The 18,896-nt window shown below is 41.7% G+C and overlaps 2 long non-coding RNA genes across 3 annotated transcripts in view; one reads left to right on the top strand and one right to left on the bottom strand.

Annotated features, from left to right (window-relative positions):
• LOC131838150 (uncharacterized) overlaps positions 1-18,896 on the top strand; it is a 61,672-nt gene that overhangs the window by 24,223 nt on the left and 18,553 nt on the right. Inside the window, exon 7 of one of the 2 annotated variants that reach the window (XR_009356497.1) lies at positions 947-3,269. The exons of the other annotated variant lie outside the window; for it this stretch is intronic. This is a non-coding gene — a long non-coding RNA (uncharacterized LOC131838150). Of the gene's footprint in view, positions 1-946; positions 3,270-18,896 lie in introns of those variants that run through there. 2 annotated transcript variants of the gene reach the window in all.
• The window catches only part of LOC131838151 (uncharacterized), a 48,297-nt gene continuing 46,588 nt past the window's right edge, over positions 17,188-18,896 (bottom strand). The window contains exon 4 of the long non-coding RNA XR_009356500.1: positions 17,188-17,429. This is a non-coding gene — a long non-coding RNA (uncharacterized LOC131838151). The remainder of the gene's footprint in view (positions 17,430-18,896) is intronic.

Below are 18,896 nucleotides of genomic sequence, written 5' to 3'. Positions count from 1 at the left end.
GCAGATTTTTAGAAGAATAGTTACCGCCCTGAATAGTAGGAGTGCTTCTGGTTATATATATATGTACACATATAGGATGTCTATTTTAACTTGCATGTTTTATAACTAGTGAGGTTGAGTACTTTTACATAGATGTTTGGGTAGATCAAATGATCAGTGATTGGCCTGAATAATCATTTTCCCAGGAGATTCATACGAATGTTAAAGCAAGATTTGTATATACATATTTAATCTTTATGTGCCTTCCTATCATAGAGGCTGATATAGAACCAGCTTTCAGGGCTGGGTTCCTTCTATGTACGTGGGATGGAATGTAAATCACAGAATCTTTGTTGGATTTAAGAATGAATCAGATCATACAGGGAAAGGCATAGCAGCAGGAGGAGAGGCATGAGAGGGACAGCCTGAAGCTGGTGATGAGATAATGATATTGTTGGTAAATGACAAATATGAGAAGGAAATGAGTAATATTTCCTCCGACTTCATTTTTATAATTCTATTCCAATGAATCTAGATGCCATCCATGAGGTAGGCAGCCTCTGTATACATAGCCACCAGGGAAGCTTGGAACACAGTAATTAGGAGCACTGTCTTTGCACCCAGGACTGGCTTTGGGCCAGGCATTTTCTGCTTATTCCCAAGTGACCTTGCACAAAGCTTACCTAACCTCTCTTATCATCCATTCCATCATCTGCAGTGTGGGAATAACAATGCCCACTTTGCTATGTTGTGATGAGGAAAGGGAAGAATTATATAATCCCCAGCACTGTGTCTGATCCATGATTAGAACCTGGTACAAGTTAGCTGTAACTGTGGTCATCTAGGGACGTATCATCTGCTACCGGTATCTTGTACTAAAGTCACCGTGCTGTGTCTCCGTGTCATTTTTGGGCAGGAAAATGATGGTGAAATAAATAAATCTACTTCCTTCTTCTCATTAAAGCAGATTTAGCCATGTGGCCTGTTAGCTGGTTAAATTCACCATCTACCCCCTCTATGTTGCAAGAGACGCTGTTTACACGGATACCATCTCACGCTTATTGAAATGGCTAAAATCTTAAAAGACGGACTATATCAAGTATTGGTGAGACTATGAGGAAAATGGAATCATCACATCTGCTCCTGATGGCAATGTAAAATGGTGCAATCACTCAGGAAAACAATTTAGCACTTTCTTGAAAAGTTCAACATACAACAACCATACGTACAATCCAGTCATTCCACTTCTAGATTTGTACCCAGGAAAAAAACCCAAATACATGTTCATGCAAAGACTTGTTCGCAAATGTTCATAGTGGCTTTAGTGGTCATAGCCCCAAACTAGACACAACCCAAACGTTCACCAACAGTTAAGTGGATAAACAAAAGTCTAGCACGCTCCTAAAATGGAATACATTCAGCGATAAAAAGTGACAATGTATTGGTACACAGAGCAACGTGGATAAACGTTAAGATTATTATACCGAGTGAAAGAAGCCACACGCATACAAACCTCACATACTGTTTGGTATCATTTATATAAAACTTTCAAAAACGTGCCTAAATCTGTACTAACAGAAAGCAGATCAGTGTTTGCCGAGGTGTGGGAGTCAGAGAGGGACGGGAAGAAGAAATTACAAAGGGGCATGAAGACACTTGAAGGTGATGGATATAGTCGCTTGATCTACTGATGGCTTCAAGGGGGTACACCTCTGTCAAAAATTATCAAATGATACACTTTAAATATGTTCCATATATCGTATGTTAATTATACCTCACTAAGGCTGCCTGAAAAAGGACCAATTATATGTGAGTGTGTTTTATTGATCCTTCATTCATATTAGGCTGTGGATTTGACTAATAGGTAAAATGAACAGGGATACGGATCCAGAGGTCTCTGAGTCCAAAGGCTGGGCTTTGATCGAGTCACATACTTCTTGTAATCAAAACGCTGGGATTCTGAGCTCTTTGGGCTCCTAAAACAGGTCTATGTTTATTCCTTTTTTTCCATGTATTTCATGGTTCAGACTATTAATCATACAAATCACACACATGTATAACCTGAATATTAAATTTTTCACTTGTTAGAACCTGTTTTCTCCTACAACCACTCCCAGTGCTGCTTTCCACTCCTTTTTCTCCCTCCAGGAGGCAAACCCACCTATTTGAATATTAGATACTTATTAGTTAAAGGGTTTGCCCAAGGGAGCTCAACAACAGCAACAAAAATAAGGGACTTTATGAATGACGCACGCAACTCCAGTGCTTCCCAATGACAGTCACTGCTGAGATGGACAGCAACCACCCATTTGTTTGCTTTAGCCTTTCCTTTTTGACCTTGTACTTCATCACCAATGTCCTTTCATGGAAAAGAGCTCATAATCAGCCAGCCCTTCCAGGTAACCACAGGAGAAATCTGGGCTCCCAGGGATGCCTCTAACCTAAGAGGGGCCCCTCCTCCACAGAACCCCAGTGGGATCCCGGAGCTGCCCGTGGCATGGGGAGGCTCCTCTAGAGCCCCTCAGCTAGGGCTGATCTCCTTCCTTCATGGTTTGGTGGGCCAGAAATCCGGTTGCCATAGCAACTTCCAGCACCATTTCAGGCTAGATAGAACATTCCCTAAGGCTCCTCTCCATCTGTGTGTCCTTGGCAATTTCCCTGCCTTGGTGAAGTAGGTGGGGAACCACTTCCTCTAGGGATCTCCCCCAGCTCCCGGATAGTATAAATGGGCAGGGGAACGGCGTTGCCATGGTAGCAACTCCTCTAGTCTTCCACTCGAAGAAAGTCTGGCTCAAGGGATCTTCCTGGCGCTCCCAATGGCAAAGTCAGTAAGGCACTGCATTTTCTTAATAGTTTCCACAAGATTTTTCCAAGACAGGCATTGGCTTTGTAGGGTGGCTGCTGGGGGATGGGCGAGGAGTTTGGCTAAAGAGGCCTGTTCCCAGGGACCTGACTGCCATGGTAACATCCCCAGTGGCAGACACAGGGCAGGTTTCCAACCACCTAAGCCCTGGTGCCACCTTTCATTTCTGTTCTTGTTCCTCTCTGCTCCTTTTCTTCTTTTGCACAAACCCCAGGGATTCTGCTCGCTACATCCCTCCTAATTCTTGAGATCACTGTGATTATGCCTTTCCCTTGCTCAAGACTTGGTTCAGGGTAGGCTGCTGTCTTTGTCTACGTTCACCTTCTCTGATGTTCCTAATTCCACACATACCCCAAAGTCCTTGAAAACAGGTAGGTTTTGTATGCGAGATAATGGAGGTAGAGGAGAATAACAAAAATAATTGCCGGAAGAAAGTCAAACCAATCCTGTAAGTTGTGACCATGTTCGTCCATGTGGGGGCATCCTTTCCCTTTAGCCCCAGAAGATCTTATTCCCGGACTTGGAGCTTTTGATGGGAACAGAGGCGGCTTTGGTATTCAAACATCTGGGGTTAAATCTTGTTCCACCTATTCCTACTAGCTGAGAAATCACAGGCAAGTCACGTACCTTTTCTCGGTGTCTGTTTTCTTACCTGTAGAAAGCAAAAGTAACAGGTTTCTCACATGGTGTGGTAAGAATCGAGAGATGAAATATACATGAAAGTCCTTTGCCAGTATTCAGACACTTTACAAATCTTGATAATTTCGGCCATTTTCATTCTCATGGAGCATCCTTAATTGATTGGGTCATTCAATTATTCATTTGAATGAATGAGGGAGCTCATTCTAATACTTCCTTTCAGGCAGGTTGTGTAACCTCCAGAAGGGTCACTTTCCTGCACTGCACAGTGGGCTAACCACAATCTCAAAGTATGATTTTGAAGATTAATGAGGTACTGACTTATAAACGTATATATCAGTGCCAGGCAGAGTACCTGCTCAATTAATGGTAATTGTTGTTATTGATTATCTACTGCAAACTCTTTTAGATTTCTACTTGAAATTCTTGAGTCATGCTGCTGTGACTCAGGTCTTCCTCATTATTCTCTTTAACACTTTTAAAGGCTGAGAATCAGCGAAGAAGGGCGGGGCCAGGGAGGGACTGTGACCAGGATCGGGGGTTATTTGACATGGCAGAGGGGGCCATAATCCTTTTTTTTTTTTAAGATTTTATTTATTTATTTGACAGAGAGAGATCACAAGTAGACAGAGAGAGAGGCAGGCAGAGAGAGAGAGGGGGAAGCAGGCTCCCTGCTGAGCAGAGAGCCTGATGCAGGGCTTGATCCCAGGACCCTGAGATCATGACCTGAGCCGAAGGCAGCGGCTTAACCCACTGAGCCACCCAGGCGCCCCATAATCCTTTTCAGCTCCCTTTACACTCAGCGTAAGGCCAGCAAATTTGGCTCTGAATCTTGGAGGAGGCACAGATTGCTGTGGGGGGAACTTCCCCGTGCTTACCCCTTCTTCCCTTCTTTGAATCTTTCTGTTCACATGGACCAAGGACCAATATCCTTTTGCTGACACCCTTGGGACTCTCACTCAGGCCTGCCTTCCTTCGAGTGGTGCCATCAGCTTTCAGACCTTCTCTGGGTCCTCCCTTCCTCCAAGCTTACCTGACCCACTGTTGGCTATTCCTTTCAAGTACAACTCAGTGTTCAGCAGTCTAATCAATAATTTATAGATAAGACATTAAAAAGTAATGAACACTTAAAACACTGCCCCTCCCAGAAAATAATTTTGCAATTCGAGTGGGGCTTTCAAAGGCTTCCCTTCAAACCCCTTTGTACAAGCTTTCATACCTACATCAGCCTGCAGTGACTGAGCCTCCCCACCCCCCACCCTTGACCTACTACTAAGCTTAGAGCATTTTGGATTTAACTGTGCTCTAATTATTTCATGGGCTAGTCTTTTCTTGCCAGTGAGATTGTAAATTTCTCAAGATAGGATTTTTTTTTTTTTTTTTAACTCATCTTGATACATGCTACTCTGATGAGCCGTGCTGGGCATAAAAGTAGACTCCCAGCAAAAAATTCACAATTGATTTATAGTGGTGAGAATTCATTCAGCCAGATAATGGTTTCTAACACACTGAATTATGTTTGGAAAGTTGAGTTCTCCTAAACTCCTGATTGATGCTAAAAACAACTATTTTGGGGGGTTCTGTCTCTGTCTCCTTCCTAAACAGCCACACTTGGATGATTTAAATGGAGATGTCACTTCAAGTCGTGTAGCTTTAAGAGATTTCTTGTGATGGTTTTGTATGAATTTGTATCCAAAGAAGCAGTTGTGGACTTGCCATATGCCCGAACTGTCTAATTATTTCTGATAAACCGCTGGATATCTTCATTCCAGGAAGTCCAAGTTTAAAATAGGTTCTCTTATGGGAAGTGATGCATAATGGAATTGCATCTTCCTTATTGATTCGATATTTTTAAGATGTGCCTTTTGCTCAAAACCAAAGGATAGAGATATAAGAAAAGTGTAATCTAAAATAGTTAAATTAGAAAAAAAAAATAGCAGGTAAAGAAACAATAAATGTCAAAATTAGCTAAATTATTTCAGTTTGTAAAGAAAGTCTTTTTCTCACTCTTAGAGAGAGTTTCTCAGACATAGGGCCTCTCCACAAAGACTATTGGCCTCCAGTTCCCCCAGATGTAAATTAAAGAAATGTTAATATCACACAAGATGTTATCCACTGTCACAAGGATGTATAAGGGTGGAGCTGTTCTCAAAGGTAACAGTCAATGCTTCAAGTTCTTTTTTTCTGGGGGATAAATTAAAATGCACTTTAAAAGGCAGTGCGTTGGTTCACAAGGGTCAAAGTAACATCGTCTGTAATGGCAAGGAGCCAGGCTTCCTTCTGATGGCTGTTTGCATAATCCAGTTGCTCAGTCACAGCCCCGGAGGACTCCAGGATTAGTTTTCCTTCAGGAAATGACTAGAGGAAAAGTTGGGTACCTTGGGTCCTCATATAGGAACAGAAACTGGGAAGAGAAGAGACATGGCCCCTCGTTGCCTTGGTTCCCATATTCAGAGGACAGAAGAGTAGGACATGTCCTGGCTGCTGTGGTTCTTCATCAAGGTCCTCAAATTCCCTGTCAGGATTGAAGCATTCAGTCCTCTAGTTCCCGGAAGTGTTGGCTGGGCAATTGTCAACAGTTTAACAGAAATGCCTTGCCCAAGGTCAGGCACTCTTTCTGGGGGAGCTGCATCTGATGCCCTGTTAATAAAAACCCAGCAGCCCTCTTGCCTCAATTTGGGCTCTGAAGGGTCATCAGCTCTACTGCTATGAAGACTGCACTGCCATTCAAGCTGTCCCTCTCCCTGTCCTACTTCCTTCTCTCCCAGGGACGTTGACCCCAAGAGCACTCCCTAAACACTTCCTCACACAGCTCCATCTCAGAGTCTGTCTCCTGAGGACCCTTGAAATAAGAGGGAGCATCTTTTAAATTTTGAATGGAGATTGAGACTTTTCTACCAGGGAAGTTTACCTAGGATCATAAAAACTGAGCATCTTAAAACTCGGTAAGGCAGTATTAGCTAGCTTTACAGAGGAAGAACTGACACCCGGAGAGTCTAAAGCAGCAAGGTCACACATGAGATACCAAATGAGGGCCAGGCTGGAACTCAGTTGTCATGACGCCTAACACAGGGTTCTTATCCACACTGTGTGGCTGCCCTGACATCGCCATGATGGGAGGCAGCAGCTGATAGCCGGTGGTAATCACTTGCTCCCTTCAGAGAAAAGGATGATGAGAGAGAGATACTGAACCAATGAAGGGCCCACCCCATTCCTGCTTAGGTTTGTGTTGAAAAGGAGCTGTGAGGAGGTGCGCTGGTTCTACTGTTGATGACCTTCCTCCAGTTTTTGTCTTTGGATGTTGAGGGGGCTCTGTTATGAAATAGGTAATAAATGTCACAGAGATGAATGACGAGCTAAAGAACCCTCCAGGCTTCTCTGGCTCAGCTGGTCCCACAGTAACAATCTTGGCAAGGAGGGCTGCTGCCGGAGTAACAACAGTAAGATGATCCGGAGCCCAGGCAATCTGCAGAGTTCGTGTGTGTACAAAGCATTCCGATGATGACACTCTTATTGTTTAGTGGATTATTCTTACAAAATGATTCACAGGCACCGATTCATTTCCCCAGATATCACTTACCGTATGTATTATTGCCTTCTTTTAGTGAATGAGTCTGAATCTTTCAAGTTCTGGAGGGTCTAGTTGTCATGTACATTATTGCTTTCCTTTCTGTCAACCTCTCCCCCTCCCTCTGCGGCTTCCTAACACAATGTTCATCCATGGGATTGACTCCTGATTACCGCAACCCTCAGCTGAAGGCGGAGGAGGTCCTGACTGACCTAAACCAATAGCAAAATCATGTTCCTGTTGCCATGGTGACTGGCTGAGAGATTACCTTCCTATTTCTAAACCTATCCCAGTCAGCCCTTGACATTGCCCTAGTCTCAGTGATTGGTTGTGAGGGGTGAGAGAACGAGGTTGGGTTAATTAGAATGGAAGGCTTTTGGTGGTTGGAGAATTGAAAGTTCCCTCTGCTCTAAGATGGGGTGATGTGGAGATTGGAGGCCTGGGACAGATGCATCCATCTGTCCATCTTGTCTTAGAGGAGTTTAGCCTGAGGATGAAGGTAGAGCAGAGAGAACAACAAGACTATGCCAGAATCCTGATCAAACAGCACCTGAATCTATCTTTGGACATGCATGGAAGCAGGCAATATATTTACTTCCTGTGCAGTTTGCGTTGGGTTTTCTGTTTCTTGCAACCAAACAGGTGCTGACTGATTACTTCCTGGAAGGGCTGCTTTCTCTACACAGGTGCCTCTCCTGGGCAGTCCTAATCTAGTCCTTCCTAGGGAAGAACAATTTAAAAAAGGAAATAAAACTCTTGCCAAGAGGAAGTCAAAAGACTAGTTCAAAGAGCATCCATTGAAGGATTTTATCCAATAGTTTTGTCTCAACCTGGTGCTCAAGGTCTCCAGCTGTAGGCCATGTGTATTGACCTATGTAAATGTTGAGCTTCCCTAAGTAGTTTGTAGTGTCTGTAAGGGCAGGAGCAGTGAACATAATCCTACAGTGCTGAGTAAAATGTTTTTGCGCCATGTAGGTGCTCAGAAAATGAGAGTTGAACGCAAATAAATTCAACTCTTCTCACTACCATTAGCACATCTTCTAGAAGTTGGGGGAAAAAGACACTCCCTACAAAACTGTCAAGTCTGGAATATAAAGTCAACTGTCTTGGCCAGACTTTTCTCCTGTTAAGTCACAAGCAACTGGCACAAGGTCTGGTCCAGACTAGGCAGTCATTTAATGAGTAAATTCACTTTGAACTTGTAAGCACAAACCTCCATCGCTCACTTAACAATTTTGAACAATTCTACTTTTCCATTCTCCTAATCTTCCTTTGCCAAAACATACCTCTCTTACAAACTAATTCTCAGTCTGTAACCTTGGGTCAAAAGTGACCAAGAAGAGAGTGAAACTCCTTTGCATTTTCATCAGTAAATCCTTACATCTCCCTCTACTTGCACACATTGGTTCGTTCATGAAACAGATATTTGTTGAATAATCACTACAACTGGGCTCTACAGATACAAAGATGAAAAGATCAAGCCTCTTCCTTGTATATTAGAGGGGAGAGAGTGGATACACATCATCAGTAAGACAAACGGATGAACAGTATATTTTCAGATAGTGATTATGTACTGTGAGGAAAATACATTGGAGTGAAAAGCCAGATAGGGACTTGGGGAAATTGGGGTGAGATGGAATTATCCTAATGAGTCAAGAAAAGCGTCTCTGAAGAAATAATATTTAAGCAGAGATGTGAATGATAAGGGAAGGCCATATTAAGATTTATAAGAACAACATGGAAAATGGAATAGCAAATATGAAGACTCTAAGACGGAACAAAATGGTTTGGTTTGGGAAGAGGAAGGAGACTGAAGCCTAGCAGGAAAGGAGTGGTAGAAGATGAGGTCCATGGACTGGAGAAGAGTAGGTCGTACAGGACTAAGGGCATTTCTGCTTTCCCTTCACAGGAAAATGGACAATGCTCTCCCACTTGAAGCTTTCTCTTCTTTGGGGTCCAACCAACTGCTGTCTACTTCCCCTCTTGCAAGCCTCCTGACCTCTCAGTCTTAGTCTCCTTAGTCTCTTTCACTAAAGTTTTTGTTTGTTTTTAAAGATATATTTTATTTATTTGAGAGGGAGAGAGAGAGAACACAAATTGGGGAAGGGGCAGAAGGAGAGAGAGAATCTCAAGCAGACTCGCTGATGGAGTCTGATGTGGGACTCGATCCCATGGCCCTGAGACCCTGACTTGAGCTGAAGCCAAGAGTCAGAGGCTTAACCGACTGAGACACCCAGGTGCCCCTCCTTCGCTGAAGATTTTAATGTCCAAGTGGACCAGAACTTATTCCTTGATCTGTTCTTTCTCTGGTTTCTCTTTCTCTCATCTGTCTTCTCTTCTGCTCCTTCTTCTCTTTCTCTATGTGTCTCTTAGTCTCTCTCTCTGGTTTTATCCAGTAGGATGGCTTTAAATGTCATCAACAGGGTCACTGAGATGGGATAGTGTTGACTTCTCTCAGTCTCCTATTCATATATTTTACTCAACAGCTCCATTTTGATGACAAAGTAAGTGTCTTGAAATTAACATGTGAAACACCACTGGTGACTTCACCTCATTCTAAACGTGTACTTTCTAAAGTTTCCAATATATTATTATTGGTACTGCTCAGTTGTTCAAGCCAAGAACTTAGGTGTCATTCTTGATTTGTCCTTTTTTTACACCCCATATCTAGCTTGTCATCTAACTTCATGGTTCTATCTTCAGAATCTCAGATCTGTCCATTTTACTACTACATAGTCACTGTCACTAACCCTTCATTTCCTACATCTATTTCTTTCTTTTTTTTTTAAGGATTTTATTTATGTATTTGAGAAAGAGAGACAGTGAGAGACAGCATGAGCGAGGAGAAGGTGAGGGGGAGAAGCAGACTCCCTGTGGAGCTGGGAGCCCAATGCAGGACTTGATCCCAAGACTCTGGGATCATGACCTGAACTGAAGGCAGTTGCTTAACCAGCTGAGCCACCCAGGCGCCCTCCTATCTATTTCTATCTTGTTACTCCACTTCAGAAGTCTGACATTCATAAGACAGATGGTTTCTAAAAATATAATCAGATCATGAGAATTACTGCTTAATACTCTTCAATATCTTCCAATAGGTTTTTAAAATTTTAATAAAATATATGTATCACAAAATCACCACTTTAAACATTTTTAAGTGTGTAATTCAGTGGCATAAGTGCATTCATGTTATTGTATAACCATCATCATAACCATCTCCAGAACTTTTTCATAATCCTAAACTGAAACTCTGTATATATTAAATAATAAATCCAAATTCTCCCTTCCACCCAGCCCCTGATAACTACTGTTCTACTTTTTGTGCCTATGAATTTGATTTTCTAGGTACCTCAAAAAAAAAATCATATAATACTTGTGTCTGGTTTGTTACAGAAGATTTCCAGGTTCTTCCATGTTGTAGCATATTATCAGAATTTCATTTTTTTAAAAGCCGAATAGTATTCCTTGAATGTTTATAACACATTTGTTCATCCATTTTTCTGTTGGACATTTGGACTGTTCCTACTGTTTGGCTATTATGAATGATACTGTCAGAATACTGGTGTACAAATACCTATTCAAGTCCTTGCTTACAGTTCTTTTGGGTATATACCTAGAAGTGGGATGCTGGATCATATTGTAATTCTGTGTCTAATTTTTTTGAGGAACCACCCTGCAGTTTTCCACTATGGCTGCACCATTTTACATCCGCAACAGCAATATTCATGGGTTCCAATTTCTTCACATTCTTGCCAAGACTTGTTCTTTCCTTTCCTTTTCTTTGTAAAATAATAGCCATCCTCATAAATGTAAAGTGGTATCTCATTGTAGTTTCATTTGAATTTTCATAATGATTGATGATTTTGAGCCTCTTTTTATGTGCTCATTGGTCATTTATATATCTTCTTTGGAGAAATGTCTATTCAGGTGCCCTGGCCATTTTTGAATTGGGTTGTCTGGTCTTTGTCACTGAGTCATAGAAGTTCTTTATATATTCTAGGTATTAATCTCTTATCAAGTATATGTTCTGCAAATATTTTTTCCCGGTCTATAGAGTACCTTTTTACTTTTTTAATTTGATGCACAAAATTTCTCAATTTTGCTGAAGTCTAATTTATCTATTTTTGTTGTTGTTGTTGTTTGTGCTTTTGGTGTCATATCCAAGAAATCATTGCCAGATCCGATGTCATGGAGCTTTTTTCCAATTTTTTTTTTTCCTAAGAATTTTATAGTTTTGGTTCCTATGCATAAGTATTTGAATCATTTTAAATTAATTTTTGTATCTGGTGTTCCATTAGCTTTTTTTTTCTTTAAGATTTTATTTATTCATTTGAGAGAGAGACAGACAGTACAAGCCGGGGGAGAGGCAAGGAGAGAGGGAGAAGCAGACTCCCTGCCGTGCAGGGAACCTAATGCAGGACTTTATCCCAGGACCTTGGGATCATGACCTGAGCTGAAGGCAGATGATTAACCATCTGAATGACCCAGTCATCCCTCCATTAGCTTTTACAATAAATCCAAACTGGATCTAGCATACCTTTCCAACTTTATCTCAGCACTCCAAACTCCCCATTCCACTCTACTCTACCCATTATGGTTTCCTGTCTCAATTTTGTCCCCAGTTTTATTGAAACATAATTGATATATAACGTGTAAATTTAAGGTACAACATGTTGACTTTATACATTTATATATTGCTAAATAATTACCCCTCATTGCATTAACTAACACCTCCATCCCTTTACATATTCTTAATGCACTAAACTCTCGTCCATCTCTGAGAGTTTACACGCGTTCCCTCTGTCTAGCTGACTCTCTGCATGGTGGGTTCATCCTCACCTTTCAGGTTTCAGCTCAAACGTTGTGTTCCTTCGGAGGCTTTGTCGACTCTGTCTTTTCTACTTCTCCTTCCCATTTGTCTTCCTGTCCTTTACAGACCATTCTTTTTATTCCATCCCATTTATTTCCTTTAGGGCACTTAGAAAAATGTAAATGCTCTGTTTATTTGTTTATTTGATTCTTGTCTATTTCATTTCATTGAATGAATGGGAATTAACTAGCCCTTAGCTAAGAATTCCTAATTTTTTAAAATGTGCCTTCTGGGGCACCTGGGTGGCTCAGTGGGTTAAGCCTCTGTCTTCAGCTCAGGTCATGATCTCAGGGTCTTGGGATTGAGCCCCACATTGGGTTCCCTGCTCAGCAGGGATCCTGCTTCCACCCCCCACCCTACTTGTGATTTCTCTCAAATAAATAAAATCTTTTAAAAAGATAAGTAATAAAGTATGCTTTCTGCGCAGCCTTATAACTATGGAAAATATTCCATCTTTTAATGTGGTTAACCAGTCTACTAGTTAGTAATGTTGATCTCAAAGATTGCTTATTTTCCTTTATTTGCGGTACTATGGATTACGTCTGTTTAAAATCCTCTGAGCTGTGTTTGGATTTGACTAACTTTGCTTTCTGTCCACCAGCTCTACCATTTTATTTTGAAGACTGAGACACAGCGAACTTATGGAGAAGCTGATACACAGGGCTATCTAGAATGAGAAATAGGCCCTTCTAGTGTGAGGGGTGGGGTGAGGGAGATGGTGGTAGTGGGGAGTATTCATAGAGAGGTTTAGTGGGGCTGTTTTCAAGCAATATTTCATGGAAACGACCCTTTGTAGATCGTTGATAATTGTTATACTGAAAGAGAAAATGTATGCAAGGATTTCTACTGGCTGTCCAAGGGGATAGTTCTCTAAGCAGTTTGCATAACTCATTCATGATTAGTATTGAGTTGGACAAGCTATTTATTAGGTAATAATTATCTCCTCTTGTGTGACCTTATCTTGGCAGAGAACAGCCATTACTAAGCAGGAGGGGGGAGTGGTCACTCCTTTCTATCAGGCTGAACGGCAGAATGACAAGGGCTCAGGGAAGGCTCCTTGTTCAAGACTTTGCAAAAACAAGAAGAGTATTGAACGCCGAAGAGTGACCCCGGGTTGCCTGGAGATGTGTGCCGACGCTCATGTTTATGCTCGTTGGCCAGCCAGGCTTGGGGAGAACTGGCATAGAGATGTCTTTGTGTGAATCCCTTCGAAATGTGCACAAAGCTGTGGTGGTCCTTTGCAGTGACATCATCTCAAAAAAGCTGAAGTGACTAACCAGGCTGGTGGAGAGTTTGTCGGATTTGGTTCGCAACATCTATTTGAGATCATTAAATGTAAACAAGATAGAGCTTTCTGTTTAAACAGCATTTGCCTTTGATCTGATGCCTGGATGCACCTTACTCCCTCCTCCGAATTCTCTTAGCACTTTTGTTTCATCTGGGTTCATTCCTCTGTTACATTCTTTTCTCTCTAACTACAAGCTCTTGCAAGACAATACCTTGCCTGATTTATTACTGCAACCTCCAAAGCCTATGGTAGCAGGGCTTTCAGATACAAAAATTGACAGTAATAATGATAACAATTAACATTTATTGATCCTATATGCTGTGCCTATGTGCCAGGCTCTCTGGTTTGTTTATAGTAACTTAATTTTCCCAGCAATCTCTTGACATATGTACAATTAAAATTCCTGTTATCTTATAAATAAGTTAAGGCACAGAATTATTAATTAACTTCTCAATGGTCACATGAGCAAGTATTTGACCAGGCCATTCACCCTAAGGACTGTGATCTCAACCTCTAAATTATGTAATAGGTGATGAATAAATGCGTGTTGAATATAAGGTTTGTATGCTCTTGGGTGGTGAAGGTTATTTGGCTCCAGACCATAAAAGACTTGGAAGATCCACATTGGTTTTTACCAATTGTGAGCATTATTTAATCTGGAAGATTTCTAAAACATCAGGTTAGGATGAATCTTGATACTCATTTATTTTTATACATTTATTTATATTTCAATGCAAATATTCATTCATTCAACAACCATTTATTAAATATAAAATATGCATCAGACCCTTGCTAATTATGAAAGAATGCTGGAGAACAAAAAGAAATATGGTCTGAGGGGGGGTAGAGCTTACCTTCAGGTGGGAATGATGGACATTGACAGATAGTTACACCAAATGAACATGTGAATTATTACAAATTTAGGTGTTGCTCTGAGGGAAGAAGAAACTAGTCTCGGAGAGCACGTAACGCAGGAACCTGACCGGGGCCAGGAGTCAGGGAAGGCTTCTATGGAAGAAGGCATCTTTTAGTGGGTTGGGCTGGAATACTGCCGGATCTTTGTGTATTTTCTACTTCTGATAGTTTCTTGCTTATGTTCAGCTTCCAAATATATGCCCAGAAAGTTCCCGGCTGTAATCGCCCTGAGTTGTTCCTTTCCTTAATTTTCCCATTTCTCTTGGTTTCCAGGATCATTCATTACTTTTGTCCACCTCCACCCCCAACTCTCTCTCCCTCATTCTGTTGATCAGGGGAGTGAGCAATGGCCCACGTCATCCTTGGTCCCTCATGCCATCTCTGGCCTCTGACGCATCACTTTAATGACACAGTTGACACCTACACAGTTCTCCTCGGATTCCTCCATTAGTCATTCCTTTGGTCAGGGCTCTTAAGGTCCTTTTAAAATTCATAAATTCTCTCTGGGAAGGTAGCACATCTAGCCCCTTTTTAGCTATTAGTTTTTCTCATCAGCTAGGCTCGGAGAACAGGACCATGAGGTGATTTTTAATAAAGCGTTTGAGGAAGTCTGAAGCAATGCCTTGGAAATGGTGCTTCCACAAAAACTACGCAGCCCTGAAGGGGGTTCTAAAAGGAAGTAGGAGATGCTGACAGAAGGGAACAGTGACTACAAAGCCAGCCACCCAATAGGATAGGCTGCAAGAACGGGGGTGGGTCATTCTGTTCCTACCCTTCTTCTCTTCAGACTGACTCATTTTGGCAAGGTGAGTTCGAGGTGATCACATAGTTTATTGCCCTAACATGGGCACTTTTGAGAATGAAATGGAGGAATTTTTAAAAATTATGTAAGATCAACAGCTATAAACAAGGGTTGTCTTGGCAAATGACAAGCTTCAGGAGGTACTGGGGAGGAATCGCCCTGTGAGGTTTAATAAGGGATTTTGCATTCCTCCTCCCCCTGCTTCCCTTGAGGAGTCAAATGAAAAGAAACAAAACAAGACAAAACAAAACAAAATGCTGCTTCTTCCTCCTAGGGCTACACATGGTCATGAGACAGTTATTTATTTGAATTTTAAAAAACATATTGACTCATATTTTATTTCTAAAATAAATAAATCTTTTCTTAAAAAAGTTACCAAACAACCTGACATCATTTTTCCTATTGCCATTTTAGATTTATAAATAAATCTCACCAAAAGACCATTTTATTTATGTCATTTTTGGGTTATAAATCCTCAGAAGTTCTGGATGAACTCTAGGGAAGAGCCCAAGTTTCTTGTTCCAAGATTTCAGTTTGGCCACAATCATGTCTCTCTCCTCAAGCCGCACATACTCTACAGAAACCAATCTGTTGACTTGCCCCCCAATTTTGGCAACTACTGACTTCCTCCTTGCTCAGGCATCTTGCCTCAAGATGTAGGGGAATTTAACTCTAAATCCTGACCATCCCAGCTCCTCATTGTCTGTCAATGAGCACACCTCACATCTCCTTCCTGCCTCCTAAACTTTGTCCATAACCAGCATATAACAGCATCATCACAGAAATTACAATAAAAAATACTAAGGTACTTAATGGTTACTATAGGTCTGCACCTTTCCTTAGGACTTTAATTATCTTACTAGAATTTCATAAAAACCCTATGCGATCAATATCATTCTCACCATTTTCTACATGGAAAGACTAAGGATTGTATTGCTCAAGTTAGGGCAAGTTTTAGCTTATTCCTCTCTCTTACATTCTATCCTCAACACTAATTGGGTGCTTCGAGCCAGAATATTTATTTTTTCAAGTGAGGATCTTATTTCCCCTGTTAACCTGGAAGCTTCTTGAAGGCAAGTCCTGTGTCTTGCACACTTCATTCAGACATCAAAGCAGATCTCAGACTATATTGGTTCTTTCCACTTACCCATTTCTCAACAACTTGCAAGTCTCTCTTTCCAAATCCCATCTCTTAAATGCTTGCATGCCTCAAATATCAGCCTTAGTCCTTCTGCTCTTCCTACTCTATAAATTTTGCATGGTGATTTAGTGAGCTTTTGGCTCCTTTTCCAGCTTTATGTGTGGTTGAGCATTGCATGTGCAGTTCTGGTCCACCAAGCTTGCAGGCCAAGTGGACTTCTCTGGTGGAGAATATACTTGGGCAGGAAAAGGCTGGAATCCATCAGGGCTACTGGAAGTCTCTGTTGTGACCTTTGGCAGGGCTGAGAACAGGGGAGGCGAGTGAAGTCCCCAGAGGACAAAATTTGAGGAGGCACTCACTCAGGATTGTGAACTTGCTGACCCTGCCCTTGTATGACCCTGAGGGTGAGTCTTGACCTTGACCTCTAGGGTGAGCCCGGGGAATATTCCTGGGGTACTGGCAATGTTCTAGGCTTTCCCCTTTTTAGATGTTCAGTTTCTTGAGAACAGAAACTGATCTTTCTAACCCCTTACCACTGCTTTAGAACGTTATCAGTCCTCCAAAAAAGAAAAAAAGAAAAAAAAAAAAAAGGGTTGTGATGTTGGAATTGAATTCCCTCGATTCTTGGCCTGTCCCTATAGAGGAAGGTTATAGAGTTCCCATTCCCCTTCCCCACTCTGAGTTTTACCTTAGACCAGCAGAGATAATATTTATAAAAGATTTAGGAACTAAAGGGAATCAACAGGCATAGGAGGCAGAATTAAGGAACCACTGAGCTAGAGCAGTGGTTCTCAAAGTGTGGGTCCAGATTCCACAGCCTCAGCCTCCCCTGAGGACCCGTTAGGAATTCAAATTCCCAGGCCCCACCCCAGACCTAATGAATCAAAACTCCAGGAGTGGGAACCACAGACTATGTTTTTACAAGGCCTTGGGGGATTCTGGGCCAGAGAATGATCAGGTAGTGAATCAACCTAATGACCAGAAAGGATTTCTTGGACCTAGCCAGAGGGAGGGAACTGTAACCTTCAGATATCAACCTGGCTCACCAGAGCTGACCTTGGGGAATGTGGTTCTATTAATCCACAAAACAAAACAACAATAACAACAACAAAATTGAAATCTGAGATGCTTTCAATATTAAATAGAAGGGTTTTGTTTTTAGAGAGTTTCAAACTGTTGAATAAAAGCCCAAGGAAGGACGAGGAGCATGAAGAAACTGGAGTGTCAGGGGACACTGGAGATGAGACAAGCCTGCTCAGAGGACAGCCAGGAGGCTGTCAGAGCAGACATAAAAGCACGGCAGGGCACCGGAACTTGGCACAGATACAGAGTCTTGCAAAAAATGCAGATAGTCTTCAATTTGGTCCCTGTGAAGACACAGAAGAAATGGTGGGAGTTTGAGAGACCGGAAGGAGAGGGTACATTCAAGACTGAATTTCCAGAAAGAACAGATGAACTTGACACAGCAGGCAGGCAGCCTTTAGGGCTAGGGATGCAGCGAAGCCAGTAATACTCATCCCAGGCTCACCCAGGTGAGGGAATTGATTTTTCCCAGTATTAGACCTTGTATTAGGCTTTATCAGAAGAATAGAACCAAGAACTTGTGTGTGTGTGTATACATCACATATATACATATGTTCCATATGTAAGTATATATTTATATACATATATATATAAAGTTTTATGAGAAGAGAGATTTGTTTCATTTTTTAAAAAATTTTTATTATTTTTTAATATTTTTTTTTCTTTTAATTTGAGAGTGAGAGAGAGGGAGAGAGAGGGAGAGAGAGAGAGCATGAGGGGCGGAAGGGCCAGGGGGAAAAGCAGACTCTCCTTTGAGCCAGAAGACCGATGTGGGCCTCGATCCCAGGACGCTGGGATCATGACCCAGGATGAAGGCAGACGCTTAGCTGATGAAGCCACCCATATGCCCCAAGGAATTTGTTTTAAGGAATTTGTTTTAAGGCATTGGCTCACATAACCATAGAAATTTGATGAGCCCAAAATCTGTCGGAATAAGCCAGCAGGCCAGAGACTCAAGGAGGAGTTGTAGATGGACTCCAGAGGCAGTCTGCTGACAGAATTCCTTCTTTCTCCAGAGAGGTTAGTCTTTTGTTTTATTAAGACCTTCAAGTGCTGGGATGTAGCCTGCCCATCTCAGGAAGGGCAGTCTGCTCTCCTGGGAGTGGGTTAATTTAAATATCCCTCTTAAGCAAACAACGCCCTCCCACAAATAACCCCCACAATGTTTGCCCAAATATCTGGACACTGTAGCCCCACCAGGTTAACATGTACAATTTACTGTCGTAGGCCTCCACCCAGGAAAGCTGCTCGGTGCCACTGGTGGTAGTAGTGCCCGCAGTGTACACAGTATGGCTGCTACTACGTTGCACAACTAAGAGGAGCAGAGATCTGACAGGGAGCTCCTCACATAAGGGATCTACTACCTTATCTGCATTCTGCTTGTTTCTATTTACAAGCTGTGTGTGTGTGTGTGTGTGTGTGTGTGTGTAACACTTGAGTTAGAGGAAAGGAATTGTATGAATTTCTACAAATAAATCAAGTACCGATTATTCCTTAGCTGTCTGAGACACTGTTTCTAAAATTTTAAATTTATTTCCTCCTACAATTCTCTTACTCAACACTGTCCCAATTTCTCAGTGCTTTGCATCAGCAGAAGCTCATTGCTTTTCAGTCATTTCCATATTATGCCTCAGCTATTTCGACTATATTTTCACTGCTTTCTTTTTTTTCTTCGTTGTCTATAAAAATTAACAGGCATTTGGACTACTCTAATTTTTTTGTTATTATGAATAATACGGCTACGGATGTTT

This window comes from Mustela lutreola, chromosome 8, assembly GCF_030435805.1.
Source record: "Mustela lutreola isolate mMusLut2 chromosome 8, mMusLut2.pri, whole genome shotgun sequence".
NCBI classification, from domain to species: Eukaryota; Metazoa; Chordata; class Mammalia; order Carnivora; family Mustelidae; genus Mustela; species Mustela lutreola.
This window is presented reverse-complemented; position numbering and strand designations above follow the sequence as displayed.